Source organism: Plectropomus leopardus, chromosome 6 (genome assembly GCF_026936395.1).
Source record: "Plectropomus leopardus strain MGB_pleo_1.0 chromosome 6, ASM2693639v1, whole genome shotgun sequence".
NCBI classification, from domain to species: domain Eukaryota; kingdom Metazoa; phylum Chordata; class Actinopteri; order Perciformes; family Serranidae; genus Plectropomus; species Plectropomus leopardus.
Window position 1 is genome coordinate 26,413,310 of NC_142181.1, and position 18,120 is coordinate 26,431,429.

Below are 18,120 nucleotides of genomic sequence, written 5' to 3' on the forward strand. Positions count from 1 at the left end.
TGATTGGAGTGTTTTTTTCCTCCTCCCATAGAAATAGAGATCAGAAGGGCATTATAGTTTTTACCTGAGTACAACCTTTGCAGCTTGTTGCTTTACCTTGAGTCTCTGACTGCCAAAACAAAGACAACTAAAAGAGTAAGAGAGGTTAACTTGCTGCGTATCATTTTATTGATGGCAAAAAAGATAACTTTAGCTTGCCTCGTGGTGAGACAGGTTAATGAAAGTGTGCTCAATGGAAACAGTCCAGCTGGCCACTTACGTCTTTAGACATTGCTATTTAATTGAATTTAGGTTGTGACACCAGGTGACCAAAATTCAGTGTCAGGACAATTTCTAATGCCAACACCAATTTGATGTAGAATACTGATGACAGATGATGTTGATATTTTGTTGGTTTTAAGTCATGTTGTAAATTAATCACAATCCAATGTTTTCCGGATGTCTAATGCCACCTTGATTTAGAATAACAACATTTAGTCATAAAGTATGGTTAACTAAACCCAACGCCTGCAAAACATCATAATGACACTGTCCACTCAATGTGAAATTCTAACCCTTTTAGAAATTTGAAATATAGTCAATGTGTTTTAATTCAAACCAAAATTTAACATCTGTCCGATGTCCAACATCTTTTTGATGTCGTATGGATGCCCGGTGCCAGCTAACATGAAACTCCACATAAAGACAGACAGGTCTCTCCTGCTCCTCTAATTATTTATTTTACACTACTAAAGTGCTATAGTGATTTAATTGTAAATTTGGCCAGCACCTCTTAATACAGGCCTAATGTAATTAAATTACATTTGATTTAATTTAATTTGATTTGATTTATTCATTATTTGCAGACTCCTCTCTATGAGCATACGCATTTTACCATAATTTATAATTTGCATTGATGTTGTTGCTTGTTTTTTATGTTGTTTTTGTTAGTTATTTTTCTATCTCCTGACAAAGTAGCTATGTATAATTCAAAAATGAATTTATTTGAATTTAAGAAATTAATTTTTATTGCTCCTTTAAAGTCACATTTAAAGGAAACAATATGCCTTAAATGGTTAAATCATTATAAGTTTTAATATTTTTATCACAGTCGCATATGATTACTTATGCTAGCTTCAACAGGTAAATACCAATTGGAAAACCAGACTCTGTTTGACCCTCACCAGCCACCATACATCACAGTCAGGCTAGCACCTGCTAGTGTGCTCAGTGTGTGGCTACACTACTGCTCTAATTTGACCATTTTTTTCTCCCACAGTGGTGTATGCCTCCTCACAGTCTTGTTTTCATATGATGGGATGCATATAAAAGACAAAGCAGACTTAATTTGAAGGATTATTGTTTGGAAAAACATCAACCAGCAGCTGAGTGTGGAGCAGATTGTTTACCCCTCTACAAAGGAGCCCATGGAGAGCTTTGCATCCAGATTGTCCTCCAAAAGTAAGTTGATCTTCCGAACTGAGAGGAAAGCAGCTACAGGGAACTCTTTGATTCAAACTACTCTCAGTTTTAGGAAAGTTTTGCAGCCAGATAGACAAATACACCTGTGCATGCCTTGGCCTGCAGTTTGCATATCAGTTATGGGGTGTAGGAGGCTAACGAGATGGCTCAGACTTTTTCAGCTGGAGTTGTATAGGTTATATTATCTATAGACAGTATATTAAAAACAGTAGATATCAGTGAGCATGCCCCAGATTGGAAAAGCAGGCTGGAGTCTGATAGTCAAGCTAAGCAATCTACTGCTGAGGAGGGCGCAGCAACAACACTTATTTAAACCACCTGGGAAGAAAGTACCACTTAAAAAAATGAAGCTGTTAAATCGCTCTCTTCAAAGCCAGAATTCATTAAGAAAATCAGCAATGTAACATCCCTGAACCCAGGAGCTGCTGGTCTGCTGCTGCCTTGATCAGGTCTTTAGTTTTTGTTATTGTGTGACCTTGACACTTAAAAGGGTTAGTTTGGATTTACCAAAGATGGAGACTGAAGCCATTGATGGCTTTCCAGTTGAAATGGGCTTTCTGACAGAAAGGCAAAGCAGTGAAAATACTCCCAATATAGTATACACTTAAACTGACACTGATATTTTTTAAGTGAGAATTTTTTTAGGTTGCTAAAGTACGTTTTGTTGCTGACGGCCATCTACTTTATGTATTACACTAGTGGTTCCCAAATGGTCCGGCCACAAGGCTTGGATTTCTCCATAGTCATGAGTTCAAGGACTACACATAAGATAAATGACCATATATTCAATTTTATTCCAGGAAATGGCACTTCAGAATAAAAGTTCTGTGCCAGGAATTCAACGTACTTCAAAATAAAGTGTGTGTGTTTTTTTTTAACAAACTTGATATTGTAACGAGTCAATTACAGCCCACATTTGGACTGCAACCCACAAGTTTGGAACTACTGTACTGTACACCATGGATTATTATCTCATACGAAACCACTTAAAAAAAATCAGAACTGTCCCTTTAAGTGTAACCTCTCCTCTCTGAACTCTTAATGAGGTTTTATTGTCCATTTGGCGAGGCTTTCTCTGTTCTGGGAAAGATTGCTTTGCCAAATTCTGCTTCAAGTGTCTCCTACTCTTCAAAAGAAGGTTGAACATGATCTCATACTGCTTACAATGCCTCTCACACACCCACTAGATTTTATAATCCTCTAAAATGGTGACTGGAGAGATCCATCTTTAAAATGAAATGCCATCATGTTGCTTAATTTCTTCCTTTTTATACTTGTGACTATTTTTTTAAGTCCCCAGCTTGATTATTGTAGAAAATTGATCACTGTTTGGTGTTCTGGGGGAAAACAGCTGCTGTGTGAGTACACTGGTGTATCCTTTCTGCATCTAATGCCATCATAATGCTCTGGTTAAGTGATACCACCAGCACACTGTTTAAATATGTGTCTTTAGTGGCAGCTGGCCCGAGCTCTGGCACATGGAGAAAATTCCCAGCAGTATGTTTTAACACAAGAGAGCAGATCTGTGCTGCCTGTAGCTGCTCACTTATGGATAGGCCATGCTGGGATGGTACACTATCATCAGTCTGGAGCCTGAACTGGGGCTAAACCAGCAGTAATGATGGATTAATTGTCTTCTCGAGCAGCTTCACAGACTGAGGGTTTTTCATGCTGGGAAATTGTGCGGGACAGTGTTTTTTCTTCCGCTGTTTGTTATTCTCTAACTACACTGGTAGCGGTGAGAAATGATGTACAGTCAAGCTCTCCGCTGGGCGACTACTTTCCTGGGAAATGACGCTCATTTTCTGACTTGCATATGAATCTGTGCAGGGAAAGATTGGAGGCTGATTATGATTTATGGTGAACTGTGAAGCGGCAGCTGTGATTTTCTGAGTCCGTGCACACACAGGAGAAGTAAATGTGTAAAGATGCAGCAGCTTTGCCTTTATGTTTAATTATAACTTTAAAGAGCTTTCTGGGATTTTTTTTTATCACTTTCTTAATAATACTGTCTTTCTTGTAAAGGGACAACATGCACTTTTGATAGTTGGCTCTTAAAGGAGCAGTTTGATATTTTTAGAAGTCGGCTAACAGTTAGATTGGAAGATAGCCCTCTTATATCTGTCTGATAAATATACCACCGGGATACCCAACTTGCTTTGCTTGCTTTGGGGCCACTTTTGCAAAATGTGGAGCCAGTTGCAGCAGCACCATATATGTTTCTTGGATTTTAGGAAGTTTCTAGGCTTTTGGCATATTTTGGACATTTCTAGTATTTTAAGACATTTCTGGGATTTTAGGATATTTCTCTGATTTTTTGGGATGTTTCTAGGATTTTAGGGGGTTATTGGGGGCTTAGCTAGGACCTCTGTCAGGGGTTGCGGGGGATCCTCCAGCACTTCTTTTGATAAACAAGCTCTATTTTGATGCTGCTTTATGCACTCTAGCTTCTGATGTATACTATTTTATTTTATAAGAATTCTGGTGCATAACTTTTCGTAAGGGTCCAAAAATCTGAGACCACATTGGAAATCACTAATGTTTTCATGCAAATTTGGAAATAATCAAAACGTCTGAGGATTCAGAAACACTTAAAAACAACAACTTATAATATGTAAAATAGTGAATATTTAAGATCCTTTACCATTTCATGGTCAGCAATTAGATTTAAGCAAATTTGTGGTATTGATCAATATACTCCTTAGTACAAAAGGTCAGATTTCCTTGAGTTGTATTCAATGACACTCAGGTGCATTTGATTTACTCATCTCAGACACCTTAACTCAACTTGCCAGCAGTTTTCACCCCTTACAAATATTCTTGTAAAAGCAGGACATACAAATACTGCGATATTTTGAAATTAGTTTAGTTTAGTTTATTTGTTTCACATAGTACAAAGCAAGATGATATTGAAAATTTAAAAATAATAAATAATAATTATGTTTATTTTTTTGAAATTGAAAAATAAACATATTTAAAAAAGTACATGTGGAGTAGAAACCTATACTGGCTTTTATGAAAACCACACCCAGAAAACATTACAACCGTAAAATACAAGCAATCAAAATCTCACAGTGTAAATATAAGGTTAAAAAAAGTGCAAAATGTATTTAAATTGAGATTGGTATTTATCTTTTCATGAGTTTCAGTGTAATGTTGATATCTTATGTTCAGAGGAAAAGAAAAGACGAAACAAAGGAATTGGTGGACGTTCAGTTGTGCTGACATACGTGCAAATAATACTGCTCCGAGAAGCATTCCATACATCACCAAAATGAATTTTGTCCCATCATTTGCTGAGATTTCCGACCATTCATCTTCGTGAGTTATGGTCCCTGTTTAGAGGTGGATCCGTGCTACCTCAACCTTCACCTCACTTATAGCTTAAACCCACTTTGCAGTGCTTTTGGTTTTGACTGTCTGAGCGTGTAGTGTAGTGACACATCCACTGGGACAGCAGACATGAGGTTAAAGCAATTCACCATGGAAGAAAACTGGAGCCTGCTTTGGCACCGGTGAAGAATGGGCAGAGACAAGCATGGATACCAGATGGCAGTGAATCTGTAATTACTATTCTCTGGTGCAAAATGAGGCACTGGTGGAATGAAATCTTCCTGCAAGCTTCAAATATCCTGCGTGCAAAAGTCTTTGTTTACTTGGCAGAGGGTTCAGCAGTCATCCTGGTTTCTTTGAGGTGCGAGTTTCTTGTTTTCAGTGTCTGACGAAGAGTTCAAATGTGGGGAAAAGGCCATTCGTCGCAGTCGGACTGCAGCAATGTTGGTGTCTGCTGGTGTCTTTGTGGAATGGTAATTACCAGCCTAATCAAAAACAGGATGAAGATGGACAAAGACGGTTGAACTGAATTTAAATAGGATAAGCCTATAATGGCTCCCAAATGGAGAGCCGGGTCTGTGCTTGCCCCAGAGGGACTCACCTGTGATTTAGCCTCCTTACTTCTGTATGTGACAGGGTGGCATTGTGGCATCACCCGCTCCCTCCCCTGTGACCCCGGATGCTCCCTCTTCCGTAGGAGGCTGCATAATTGTCTAATTAAATGGAGAGACAACAGCCCCAGCATACCTCATTAAAGACACCGCTCCATCAGCTCCCGCCTCTCCATTTCTTTTAAAAGACCCACCTCATACTGGCAGGAAAGGTCAAACAAAGAAAAGTGTTGGAGATAGTGTCCCGTCCCTTTGGCATCCCACGTTTAGAGTCCAAATTAACCACTGACTACACATAACAAAGGTTGCTCCGTATTACTTTTTATAATACCTGAGTGACCAGAAAAAATCTTACTAACTTGTTGGATCAGCTCATGATCCACAATCAGGCAAACAAAGGAAGTGAAAGGACACTTTAAAAAAAAAATATATATATAAGGTGTTTTCCATGATAACAAACAATATTAAAAGGGGTGGTGCTATCCCTGCAAATAAAGCAATTGCAGTCATCTTTTTTGTATTAATGAGGCATGTACCATTGAATAATTTCAACAGATAAATGAACCAGGTTTGAGGTGCTTATAAATGAGGCCAGTTGAGCAAAAGGTTCCCATGTGACATCTCTCAGTGCTCAGAATATAGTGAAATAATTAACTCGGCGATCATATCATCTCAGATGCATTATAGAATAATTCAGGCATGTCTGTATATTATAAGATATATTTTTTAGTATTTTTTATAGGCATTTCATTTTAGTTTTTTAGTATTTTACCAGTGCTCCATATGCCACTGTAATTGTGTTTACAATTATAATACAGTGTACCAGCTTTATTGCCACAAAAATAAAATGTTGCATGCAGTAACTTCTAGAGCCAATTTAGAAAATTACAGGAATGCTGCATTCACTTGGAATCAGGCAGACAGTATGTGCAGACAGACAACACTGTTAAGAGGGTACAGGAAAAACAAGCAAACAAACAAACAGTATGACAGAACGACAGAAGAGTAAAAGGAAACGTGTATGATGATGTGTTGTGATGGTGATGCCATATTGTTTACAATTTATGCTGTTTACATATTAAATTGTTTACAAATCATCCAGAAAATGACAGTAGCTGCGTTTACTTGGAATCAGCCGGATGGTATGCGCTGGAAAAACAATACATCACATTATTTAAAAATGATATTGTTTACAAATGATATCGTTTACGGATCAGCCAGAAAATTATGCTAGATCCATCCATCTGCATCAGTATATCGATTAAATGAGCAACGATCATGTTCCATGGATGCAAAGTGTAAACATCGATCCTTATCGTCCTCTTTCAGGCGCGCCCTTATTTTGAAATTCTGTGTCACCGTCGCACAGCGTCAGGTAGATGATGGCGAACAGCCAAGAGGAAATGATGAGGATAGCTGTTTACTCGCAAAGAAATAATCAGTGTGGAAATGTTTTGTTTTCGGAGAAACTGCGGGTCAACAGACAGCGCATGCCGTACGTAAACAAAGCTATACTGCGAAAACACGACGTAGTTTCCCTGCCGGGCCACTGACTTCTTGTTAACCTTAAGTTAGCTGCTCTGTTTCAATAATTTTAGACTGAAAAACACCGAGCCTGTAGGCTGAAATTCAGCCGCGCTGTTTGCTCAGGAGATGCAGCGACTCAAACCAGCGGTGAGTAATAAAAAGTAAAAATGATGCTTGTAAATTGTTAAGCTAAACTCCGCTAGCTGCTAGGCTGATTTAGGCTAACAGTGCTTAAGCTAACACTGTGTGACTAGTAAAAACAGTCGTTTTGTCTGTTAACCTTGTTATTTTTGAGCCGCAGGTTATACTTGTGTTAAATGGTCTTGTTGTTATTCAGTGTTTTATGGCTATTGGGCGAAATTAGCCTTTAAAGCTTGAAGTCAGACAGCTCTTTGATGTGTGTTAGTGGAGTCCATTTCAAGTAGCCCAAACATTACTGCACTTAACTCGTGCCAATTATTAACATTATTTATGTATTTATGTATAGCCAAAAGCAAAAGAATAAATAAGTAAATAAAAAGGGAGGCACCCTCTTCTGTAGCAAATTTTGTTAAATGATCAGATGATATGGTGCCATATTGATTGCAGGTCACTGAATCAAATCAAAATCATTCATCATGTTTTTTTTTTTGAAAACATATTATTTATATTGCAAATACAAATTAAAATTTTCTTGGCCTATTTGAATAATAAAATCAATTGCTTTGTCAGTCCACTAGATACATTAAAAATGATCAAAGTGAGAGACTGTATCCTTAAAACTTGATCGTATTAGATAAAATATATGTTGACAAAGTGCTTCTTTGGGGACATATAAACAGCCAAAAAGGTAATAATTATTAATTATATTATATAGTGCCTAAAGTATGATAATATGGTATCGTTGGGTTTCTAGTGATTCCTGCCCCTTCTACTGTCTCCCTGATTCCATGTGAATGCAGCATAAAAAAACCCATTTAAGCAGTATTTGCTAGGTTTGGTATCATCAGCAGTCGACACTCTTGTCTTAAACCACATATCTTTTTGTTATTGTGTTGTGGATGTGTGAGAGAGAGCATAAAGACATGTGCATCAGTATGAATATTCTTGGCGTCCTCATGGTTGTGGTAACATATGTGCCCCTGCCAATTTCAAAACCAAATTTATCAGTCTTTCGCCATCCAGCTGATGCTAAATGTAACCTTTCCAAGTCCAATTATTTATGAAGTCTACAAACAAGACTCTGCGCTTCCTTTCCTCCTGGTTCCCCTCACGTACATATATCATAAATATTTGAGAGGCTGGATGTTGGGGGTTAACATATGTCCCATCTGAAATGTCAGTGGCCCCTCCATGCTGTTGAAAGAGCACCAAACCACTTTGTTTGGAATGCAAGACTCTGTTATGGATGTTGTTAAATCTTCTGGCGCGACATGACGTGTCAGCTGCCCTGACTATGTACTCACACAGGATCGGTTTGTTCCTCCAGGTGTCTGGCACGTTTGGGAGAATGAGAGAAACCAATTTTTTTGTCAGTCAGGTTGCAAAGTGGCTCTGTAACCTGTCATCACGATCAAACACTCAGCCTGACATCCAATCTACTCATAATCTGGACTCTATAGATTTTGTGTCAAGGTTTAAAAGTAGCCGCTTGAATTTAACTTTTGGGTCTTCAGGGAGTGCAAATATTCTTGTCGTCTTGAGTGACAGGTTGAGACAGTGGACTGTGTTAAGCGGTGTTGCTTTATAGAGTGTGTCTGCTGTTTGGAGCGATGTGGCTGTGGACAAAGGCGGTCTGAGATTGAGGAAAATAATCAGGTGTCTCTCACGAGGCATCACCAAGATGGACGTGCAGCAGTTAGCTTCATACTAGTTAAATCCCCGGCTTCACTTTCCCACTTTCTGTACTTCTGCCATGACAGATTTTATTAGTGACTTCCAATAAAAGCTTTATTCAATACAGCCACTTCTCTACCTTACTTGTTCAGAAAATGAATCGAGTTCTCGAGCCACAGGTAAATCCATATTAGCTGCTCTCCACAACCTTTTTGAAATGGGAATAATAAGCATCCTGTGTTAGAGCCTGCACACTAAACAACTAAACTGAGATTTAAGGCTGACTTTATGTGAATAATTTTGTTTATGTATTTACCCCTGATGTTGATGGATGATTTGGGCTTTCCTGCTTTACTCCATGAATAATTCATCATGAGGAGAATGCGTTTACAGAAGTTGGCTCCCTGGCAACAATTACGACTCAGAAAATTGTTGGGGATAGTGTTCTCTAATTAAATCGGGACGCGTCGGTCAGTTCAAGTGATGGGACGGTGCTAATTAGCTGAGCGCTGTGTTACCTGGTCAGCACAAAGACCAGGTCGTGTCAAGCAAACAGTTCATAAGATTAAAGTGGTTGTACCCTGCATGTCTTTACAGGACAGTATATCATTATAAGTATTCATTATAGAACTGGGAAAAGTCTCTATTTATCCGAAGCCTCTAATGTAACAGTTTGGGCTTGTTTTTTTTATCCAATGACAGGAGGATAATAACATTTTTAACAACTTCAGAAACATGGTGTGTACTTTGCATTAATGGAATGCACCCTGTGGACCGGGAGGATATGTTTTTTTTTTTAATACAAAAATGCCAATGAATTTGCTGGTTTCAGCTCCTCAAATGTGAGGATTTGCTGCTTGTCTATTTTTTGTTTGATTGTGAATTGAATATGTTCGGGTTCTGGCAGTCCAGTTGCCATGAGAATATGTTGGCATTGTATGTTTATGCAAACGACAAATTTATTGTGTTTGCATACTTCATACGCATCGTACCAGCATTTTTAAAGTGATCTCAGTGATGTAATATGTAAGTTGATATTGTCATCGGGATGCTGAGGGGATAGTGGATGGATGGAGCTGCAGATCACTCAAGACCAACAAGCAACAATTGATTTAATGAATCATTGCTGTGTTTCGAGTGGCTTTTTAGTCACATGGACCCATGGCTCTCTTTCCAGTTGCTTTTCAGACCATAAATGTGGGTGTTTTTTAGGGACCTGTAGCTGTGTTTCATGTAGCTTTTTAGGGCATGAAAAGCTGCTGTTATTTACAGAGATATCACTGCTTTTGCTGCCATGTTAGTAGTTTTTTTGATGAGTCATCGCTGCTTTTCTTGCTGTGATCGTGGTTCAAGTAGCTGTTAAAAAGTGTTTGTTTTTTACAGAGACAATGCTGCTTTTGCTGTCATGATAGTTGCGCAAAAAGTGGTTGTTCTTTGAAGAAATCACTAATCCCTCTGCCAAAATTGTACCCCCTTGGGGTTACAATTTTGGTGCCCCATGTACAGAGGCTGTGTCCTCACCGCAGCGGCCACAGGTTCGATTCCTGCCTCAGCCCTTTGCTGCATGTCATCCCCACTCTCTCTCCCCCTTTCACACTCAAATAAAGCCAAAAAGCCAAAAAAAAAATCTTAAAAAAATTGTACCCCCCGAACACCATATTTTACAGCAAAACACAATCTTTTTTTTAACCATAACCAAGTGTTTTTTATGCCTAAACCTAACCACATATTAACCACAGTGTTGTTTAAACTTAGAGTTTCTACGTATCCACTACATAATCCACTACAATTTTCAGTGCAGACTTTTTTTCTGGTGACTGGGATAGCTCTGGACTGTTTGGATAAAACAAGACATTGAAGAGGTCATCTTGGGCTCTGTTTTGTTTTCTTCTGACATTTCATAGACTGAACAATTAATCACATTAATAGAAATGAGACTCACTTATTTAAAACACATATTCTGTGCTTTACATGCATACGAAATCACATACTGTAGATACAGAAAGGGAAACATATGGAAGATCAGTTGAGTTCAATATAAGTTAAAAATGTTACCTTATAGGAAGTCTGGGACATAGAGAGAAATGAGGTCACTGGCCCTTTTACCCTTTGAACCTCCTGCTGGACATAATGCAGGTGGACGCATAAAGGCCAATAGAGGGAGCCCAATAGCTATTCGTCCTTCAGCTGAGACAGGGCAATGGGGTGCCACTGCAGTTTGTTTACATGCACAGTGGTTAAATAAATTAATAAAAGCCAAAACGATGGTCACCAGGTTAGAAGCATGCAGTGAGTTTCACTTTCCATGACTTTCTGACATCCTCTAACTACAATCTCTTCTCTTCGCTGGCTTTTTCAAGGATGCACCGAAAGCAGGTGGATATCCCAGCAGATGGGTGGGGGGGTGGGGGGGGGGTGCAAAGTCCGAGACAGCTGTGGTCCGTCACTTTTTCCAGAGGTTTCCAGGCAGCTATAGGAATCTGTCAGCTGCTTTGCTTTAGCTCCAGAAGAAAGAGACAAAGGGTCTCGGGGGGGACAGAAGGCTTTTCTATTACTTCAGTCTTCATAACCGTTGCAGTGGTTTACACCACAGAGCCGTCACGCTCTGCTGGAGTCCTGGACTCTAATACTCATAAGGTGGCTCTTTACACATCCTCTAAAGATTAATGAGATTGCATGTTTATTGTGACAGATGATTTGGAGATGACAGGACTCAAATTTTTTCATCTAAATGAGACGGAACATGATTGTAAAGCAGACAATGTATTTTTCACTGATATTGCAAAATCTTTACAATGCCCTGTAAAAATTTGTTTTGTAATGATTTGATCCACCAACCCGTAGATGATTGATGGACTTAATATGTTTCATTAAGTGAAGGATTTATATTTTTCTTGTAATGAGTAGCTGTGTTCCGCCCGGCTCCGAGGCCACACGGGTCTGCCGTTAAACTCCAGACAGTGCAGTTGTTTGTGTTTGAAGGGCTCAGGAATATTACTTCAATAAATATTTGATGAAAGAAGAAGCTATATCGATTCATTACACTGCGAGTAATATGTGTATGTGTTCATTAGGCGGCCTCCGAGTATCCGTGTTTAATATTCTTTGTTTACAGTGGAGGGTCACATATGGGGAAACACATGAATATGGAGCAGCTAGCCTCCGCTCGGCTCAGGGCTTTGCACAGATGCTCGTCCTGTATGCTGCAAACATACAGGACATGCAGATGTATACACACACATCCACACTCCCTTTCTTTAATTAAAACAATTAAAGCATGGTGACATGCATACATCGAAGAGATTTTACTGTTATCTTTTATTGCTTCCTGGTAAAAATAAAACCTTCATGTGTTTCTTCCAGGATGTTACAATCTCACCTCCTGACTCATAAAAAAGGCATCTTCTGGGGGGAAGAACAGCAAAGAGCAACATGAAGGAGGTGTTGAACACAGGGGAGGTGAGTGTCTTTCTGTGTGTGCTTTCCTGCATCCCATCTTTATATTTGTGTGTACAGCTGTGGCCTGAAAGCGAAAAAAAGGGAGGTGGTCTGTACCAGGAGAGAGGTATGGGCTCTGCCCCGCAGCATTTGGCACAAAGGGCCTACTCTTATTATGCATGCTGGCGTATCTGTGGGAGATAAGGTTTGGTCCTGGGAGATAAGGTCAGGTCCTGCTAATGAAACACATGCTAAAGGCTTGCACAGAAACCTCCCGTTTTCAACTTGTCATTTTGTATTTTGAAGGATTTTATTCTCTCCATGACATTGCTTCATTATCTGTCTTGGAGTTTATTTGAATAGACAGAATTGCACTATTTCATCATGATTCACCTGCAACTGGAGCAACATTTGCATGAATAAAAGTTAAAATAATCCAAGGACGTATAAAAGTGATACTCAGTTAATTAGGACTGGTTTTGTGAAACACAGCAGCAGTGCCAGGGAGGTACCCTGCTGGAGCATAGCTGGTTCTTTGTTTATTTCCCTGTGCTGTGAGTGTAGCTGCGAGGCATGGCAAGTGGAATTCGCTCAGGTGATGGGTTTAGTACTAGCGGATGCAGAGGGGGAGCTCTCTCCTCCCCGCTGACTCTCCCAGCCGGCTCTGGCATTAAGTCAGCCCGGCTCTGTACCAGACGACAGCACGACAGCTGTTTCCTATGACTAGGGGAAAAACACATTGATTCACTTCCTCGGTTGGCCTCATTTAGGAAGAGATGGAGTGTGGCCAAAATACTCTCCACCGGCGCTGAGACGTGGACAGTAGAAAAAGGTCAGCAGCTGAGAGGAGAATGGAGGGGAAGCTCGGTTTCAAATGACACCAGCAATATTTCAGAAGTAAATGGATTTTAACCTTTTCCCATTGTGGGAGATGAACCTTGCTGCTTTTTAGTAATTCTTCAGCTCTGCAAAGGCAAAACCCCTCTAACTACATATTTCATGAAAATTGAGTTTAAACCTGAATCTCACTTTTTATTTGGCTGTAGACACTCAGTTGTCAGTTTATTAGGTAAAACTAGGCAAACCTAATGCAGTCTATTGAAGCAGTCTTGCCTGCATGAAGATTGTGTTGTTGGTTCAACTCTATGGTCATTTTTAACGTTGTAGTTTTTGGTGATGTTGAATTCTATTGCGTTATACTGACAGTTTTTATTATTTAGGGGTGAGTGGGGTTGGTTAGGACATTGTTGCATCAACATGAAGAAGCTTCGATCACTCACAGGTGATTTGAACAATATTGAAAATAATTTGATCCCTAAACAGACACAGGTGGCTGCTCCCAATTTTATCAAGATTTTTAGAGCTTTACCAAATTTTAAAGGCACAATTTTGTAAAATGTAGGAGTGCATTCCCGCTAAATTCTGCCTCCCTGTGATGGTTGGGACATCTTCAGGACTGAAAAAAAAAATCAATTACATTGCAGCTAAAACTGAAACACCTTCTTTTTACAATGCCCCTTGTTTAAACTTTTCTTTGAGAGAAAGAAAACATTTGTAAAATGATTATAATTTCATGAATTACTGAGATATGGAATTTGGCTGTCTCCCCAGTCTTCATTTCAGTGGCATTTGGCATGTCAGTGTGGTTACCGCAGGCAGCATGTTGTCTATAGATTTTTGCAGTTTGAGTTTGTTTTTTCATTTTGCAAAAAAAAAAAAACAACAAAAACAACAACAAAAAAAAACAAGCCAATAAAAACTTAAGATTTGAAAAAAGTGAAAGTTGGACTTGAAGGCCTGTATGAAGTTCATGCAGTAAACATTCACTCAGTGACTTCACAGTTCCATAAATACTCCCTTTAGGTACAAAAAAAGCACCTCAGTTTCAAACATCACTGTCCTCTTACTTCATGCTCCCTTATATGATAGCACAGATACAGCCAATAGATGGCAATAGAGGGGGAACTCAAAAGTTTCAGATAACAACAAACTAGGCAACAGTAGTGGAGGACAAACTAATTTACCTTTTAACAGAGGCAACATTTGAAACGCCTTGCGACATGGACGGAAAATTCTTTTCGCTCAATGATTGATTTGTTCCTTTCTGGCATTTTTTAACCACACTGCCCCACCCTGACAATCTCTGGGGTTACTGCTCTGTTTTATCCACATCTGTAAGCTTTCAAAAAACCTGCACAAATATGGATGAAATGAACGCAGAGTACAGACAGAAGGCTCCATTTGAGTCTGTATACACGTCTTAACGTTGAGCATGAATGAGTCCTCATTCAAGTGGAAAAAGTCTTTGTCTCGTTTTGATTACTTTTTGTTAATTTGTAACAAGATACGAGCTATAAAGAGTACTACTGCGTACAGGTGTCTTTCCCACTCGTCCAAGGAGAGCAGACACACTATGGACGCCAGTGCTATAGCTACTAACGATAATCAGACATCTAACAATAGCGTCAACTGACCATAAAATAAGATTTTCAAAAATCTATTTTTATATTAAGTCACTTTCCCACTGCACAAAAAAAAAACCCACTAACAGCTGCAAGCATCTGGATTTTTTATTTAATGGGAAAGGTTACAATTGGCATTCTCTCCTTGGTCAAATAACTCTGCAGGAGTCAGTATTTATTGGCTCCAGCTCTGATCGCCTCTCATCAGCTGTGATGGAAATATGATGGGCTGCCACAAAATACTGTCTGTCTCCATTTGAGCAGCGCTCGCACATCATTCCAATTTTAGTCGACTGCGTTTGACACAGAGACTGAATAGGTAAGAGATGTAAAAAATAAGTAACCACCATAACAGTTTCACAGGCCACTGAAAAGGGGTAGTAGAAATAATACAAACTACAGCCATATAGTCTAAGAAACACCTTTTTAAAATGGGTCCAAACAAATAAATACTCATGGTTGGCCACTGAGTATATGTTTTACTTTTTTATAAAATGTCGTAAAAATGTGTATTTTATCTGAAAATATAGCTTTTAAATTTGCGGTAACTACAAACCAAGCTAAAGCCTAATCAAACCAAAATAACTGTACTCTGATTTTGTAATCTGAAGAAAATGACTTTCATTTTATCATGAAAAAAGAAAGTGTAAGCAGAAAGCAGCTGCATAACTACTGTGTTCCAGGCAGAAATGTTCTCTACATGCATTCAGACATTAGCATTTATCCTTCTGTCCGTGATATTGATTCGTCAAGTGAACTCTCACACTGACAGCAGCCCTCCTTTTGTAAAAGCTATGAAGGCTTTTGAAAAGCCTCAGTGCTATGCTTAGTGTCAGTCCAATACCTAAACGCACTCATTTGCAATCATGGTTAATACAAGTTATGTGAAAAGTCATTGTAAGAAGTCAATAGCAACAGGAGATATTTTATTTTCCTTCAAGGGCAAATTGTTTTCACAGCTTGTATGTGGGAGCTATAAAAGCAGCAATACAGGAATGACTTGATAGCGCACAAACACAAATTTATCCAAAAGTGATATGATTTGATTTACCGTTTTATGCCTGCTTCTGTTGTCTCTATCTGCAATTTAAGTATTTCTTTCTGGAGAGGATATATTCAATTAATCAAAACAAATACTTGCATCATGTCATGCAGCTTAAATCACTGGTCTAAGAGATAGTGGTTGCACAATCAATAGCTCTCTCATGCTACTTCAAACATCGACCGTCTCCTCTGAGATTTAATTAGTTCCTGAATATGCTCAGTGTAACATGAATATTGTGGCATAGCTATTGAACGCCGGGATGATCTATACTGCATTTGTTCAGGGATCAATTATGAATGTTGTAATTTGCTATTGATGTAATTGATTCATTTGTCCAATTAAACTGGAGACAGTCGTCAGCCCTTTTCACTGTGCAGCTCAATGAGCAACTCATCAGTGGGGCGTCCTCAGGAGTAACAATAAGCCTCCTCACGGCTTGCCACTGGGTGGGTTCGCCTCTCATTTACAGCACACTGCTCGGATAGATTGCTTATCTGAAAATGACGTTAGGATAATGACGTTCTGCAGAAAAAAAGAAAAGGTTCAGGAAAAAAATGGGACACCCTCCCATGCAAAGGTTTGGTCAAAAATGGTTATTGTTATTATTATTAGTTTTATAATGCAGATACACATATTGCATAATCATATTTTTTTGATGTCTTAATTCATTTTTATAGATTTCTTTCATTTAAAGAGAACTTTTGTTTTATTAACCTAGTTTTCAATAATTTGGACCAAAACAATTTAATTTTTTTTTTCAATTTTGTGTAAAAGTTTGTGCTAAATTTATGTGTGTGCAAGCAGCACCTTTATATACCCTAGAAATTAAAAAAAAAAATAAGCCAATGTCAGTTCACATGGGACTAAAACCCTATTCTCCTGTGTGGTAACCCTGTGCTTAACCAACTCATTTACTCCATCTGTGGACTGTGTCACTCTTCATACTATTTCACCTGACCTTCTGGAAGTACACTCATGAGTTTTAACTTTCAGGAAATATCTGAGATTGGCTATAACTCCAACTAGGGATGTAACAATGCATTGCATGTAACTTATGCTTTTGCTTGCTTGACATGCTATGTCACTACGAGGTCAACGTCCTACATCATTACAGTGACCGCGCCAACATAATTAAGATGAAGCAAAGGCCCTGCGATAGAAGATATTGAAATAGAAGAAACACCCTCCAGTTTCATATCTGAAGTGTGAGGCATTTGAGCTTCCTTAAGTCAGAACGTAATAAAGGTGAGAAAATAACAGAAAAGACAAAAACAGTCTGCAAATATTGCAAGAGGGTGTTGAACTACACAAATAGTACAACTAACATGAAGCAGCATGAGAGCCGGCATCATAGAGAGGAGCTCCGGTCAGCCCCGCCTACGCACGTTCCTCCTTAACGACGACTACACGGCCAAACCACATTGACAAGCGCATTCACAACCCTGCTCACCCAAACAACTACAAGAGCCAAAGACAGAGCCCAACTTATCACCGCCGAGTGGGAAATGGCCATCTTAGTTCTTCATACTTGCCCTCTCTGCTTTCCTCACCTCCGTCCCAAGTGGAAGTTTTTTTTTTTTTTTTTTATGAGCAGGGGGCATTTTTAATGTCCAGAAATGCATTTATTGCATAGTTTGTGTTTTGCCTTTATACCCTACCTCAAAAATAATATGGGATTCTTTAATTTGATGTAGTAAAGAAGAAAAGATGCAGTATTTTGTATAATTTTTGTTTGAAAATAATTAACAATATTTTTCAGTCACAATTTTTCTGTAATCTCATTTTATATTTAAAAAAAATTGTGAGAAATTGTATCGTGAGCCTAGTATCGTGTATTGTATATAGTCGTGAGCTGATGTAAAGGAATGAATAGCTGTATTGTGGGTACACTCACCCTGGCACAAATTGACACTCAGATGATAAAATCACCTATTTTAAAGCTAGCTAACATTAGCTTGCCAGGTAATAGGTGTAGGTGTCTATAAGTACTTTCATAGCAAATTTGCACAAACATTTCCTTTAATAATAAACATAACAAATACACTTATATAATGCAATTGTGGAATCAAAATAAGTTAAATAAATTATAAAGATAGCATTTTTTTAGGCTTTTTTATGATTTTTTTTGGCTTTTGCCTTTATTGTATAGGGCAGCTCAAGTGTAAAAGGGAGAGACAGAGAGAGGATGACATGGAGCAAAGGGACACAGACGGGAATAAACTAAACTAAAATTAAACAGGGAACCTGTTGCCGCTGCGGCGAGGACACAGCCTCTGTACATTGGGGGCCCATCCTACCAGATGAGCTAATGGACGCCCCAGCAGATATGATTTATTAATCAAATCACAAAAAAACAAACAAAACCAACAACACTTATTTTTAATAAAGGTGGTACAGCGGTGCTATGGTTAGCATTGTGGCCTCTCAG

The 18,120-nt window shown here is 38.8% G+C and overlaps 1 long non-coding RNA gene across 1 annotated transcript in view; it reads left to right on the forward strand.

The window, feature by feature from the left end:
• The first annotated feature begins 1,179 nt into the window (after positions 1-1,179).
• The window catches only part of LOC148189414 (uncharacterized), a 103,473-nt gene continuing 86,532 nt past the window's right edge, over positions 1,180-18,120 (forward strand). Inside the window, exons 1-2 of the long non-coding RNA XR_015776727.1 lie at positions 1,180-1,440; positions 12,111-12,206. This is a non-coding gene — a long non-coding RNA (uncharacterized LOC148189414). The remainder of the gene's footprint in view (positions 1,441-12,110; positions 12,207-18,120) is intronic.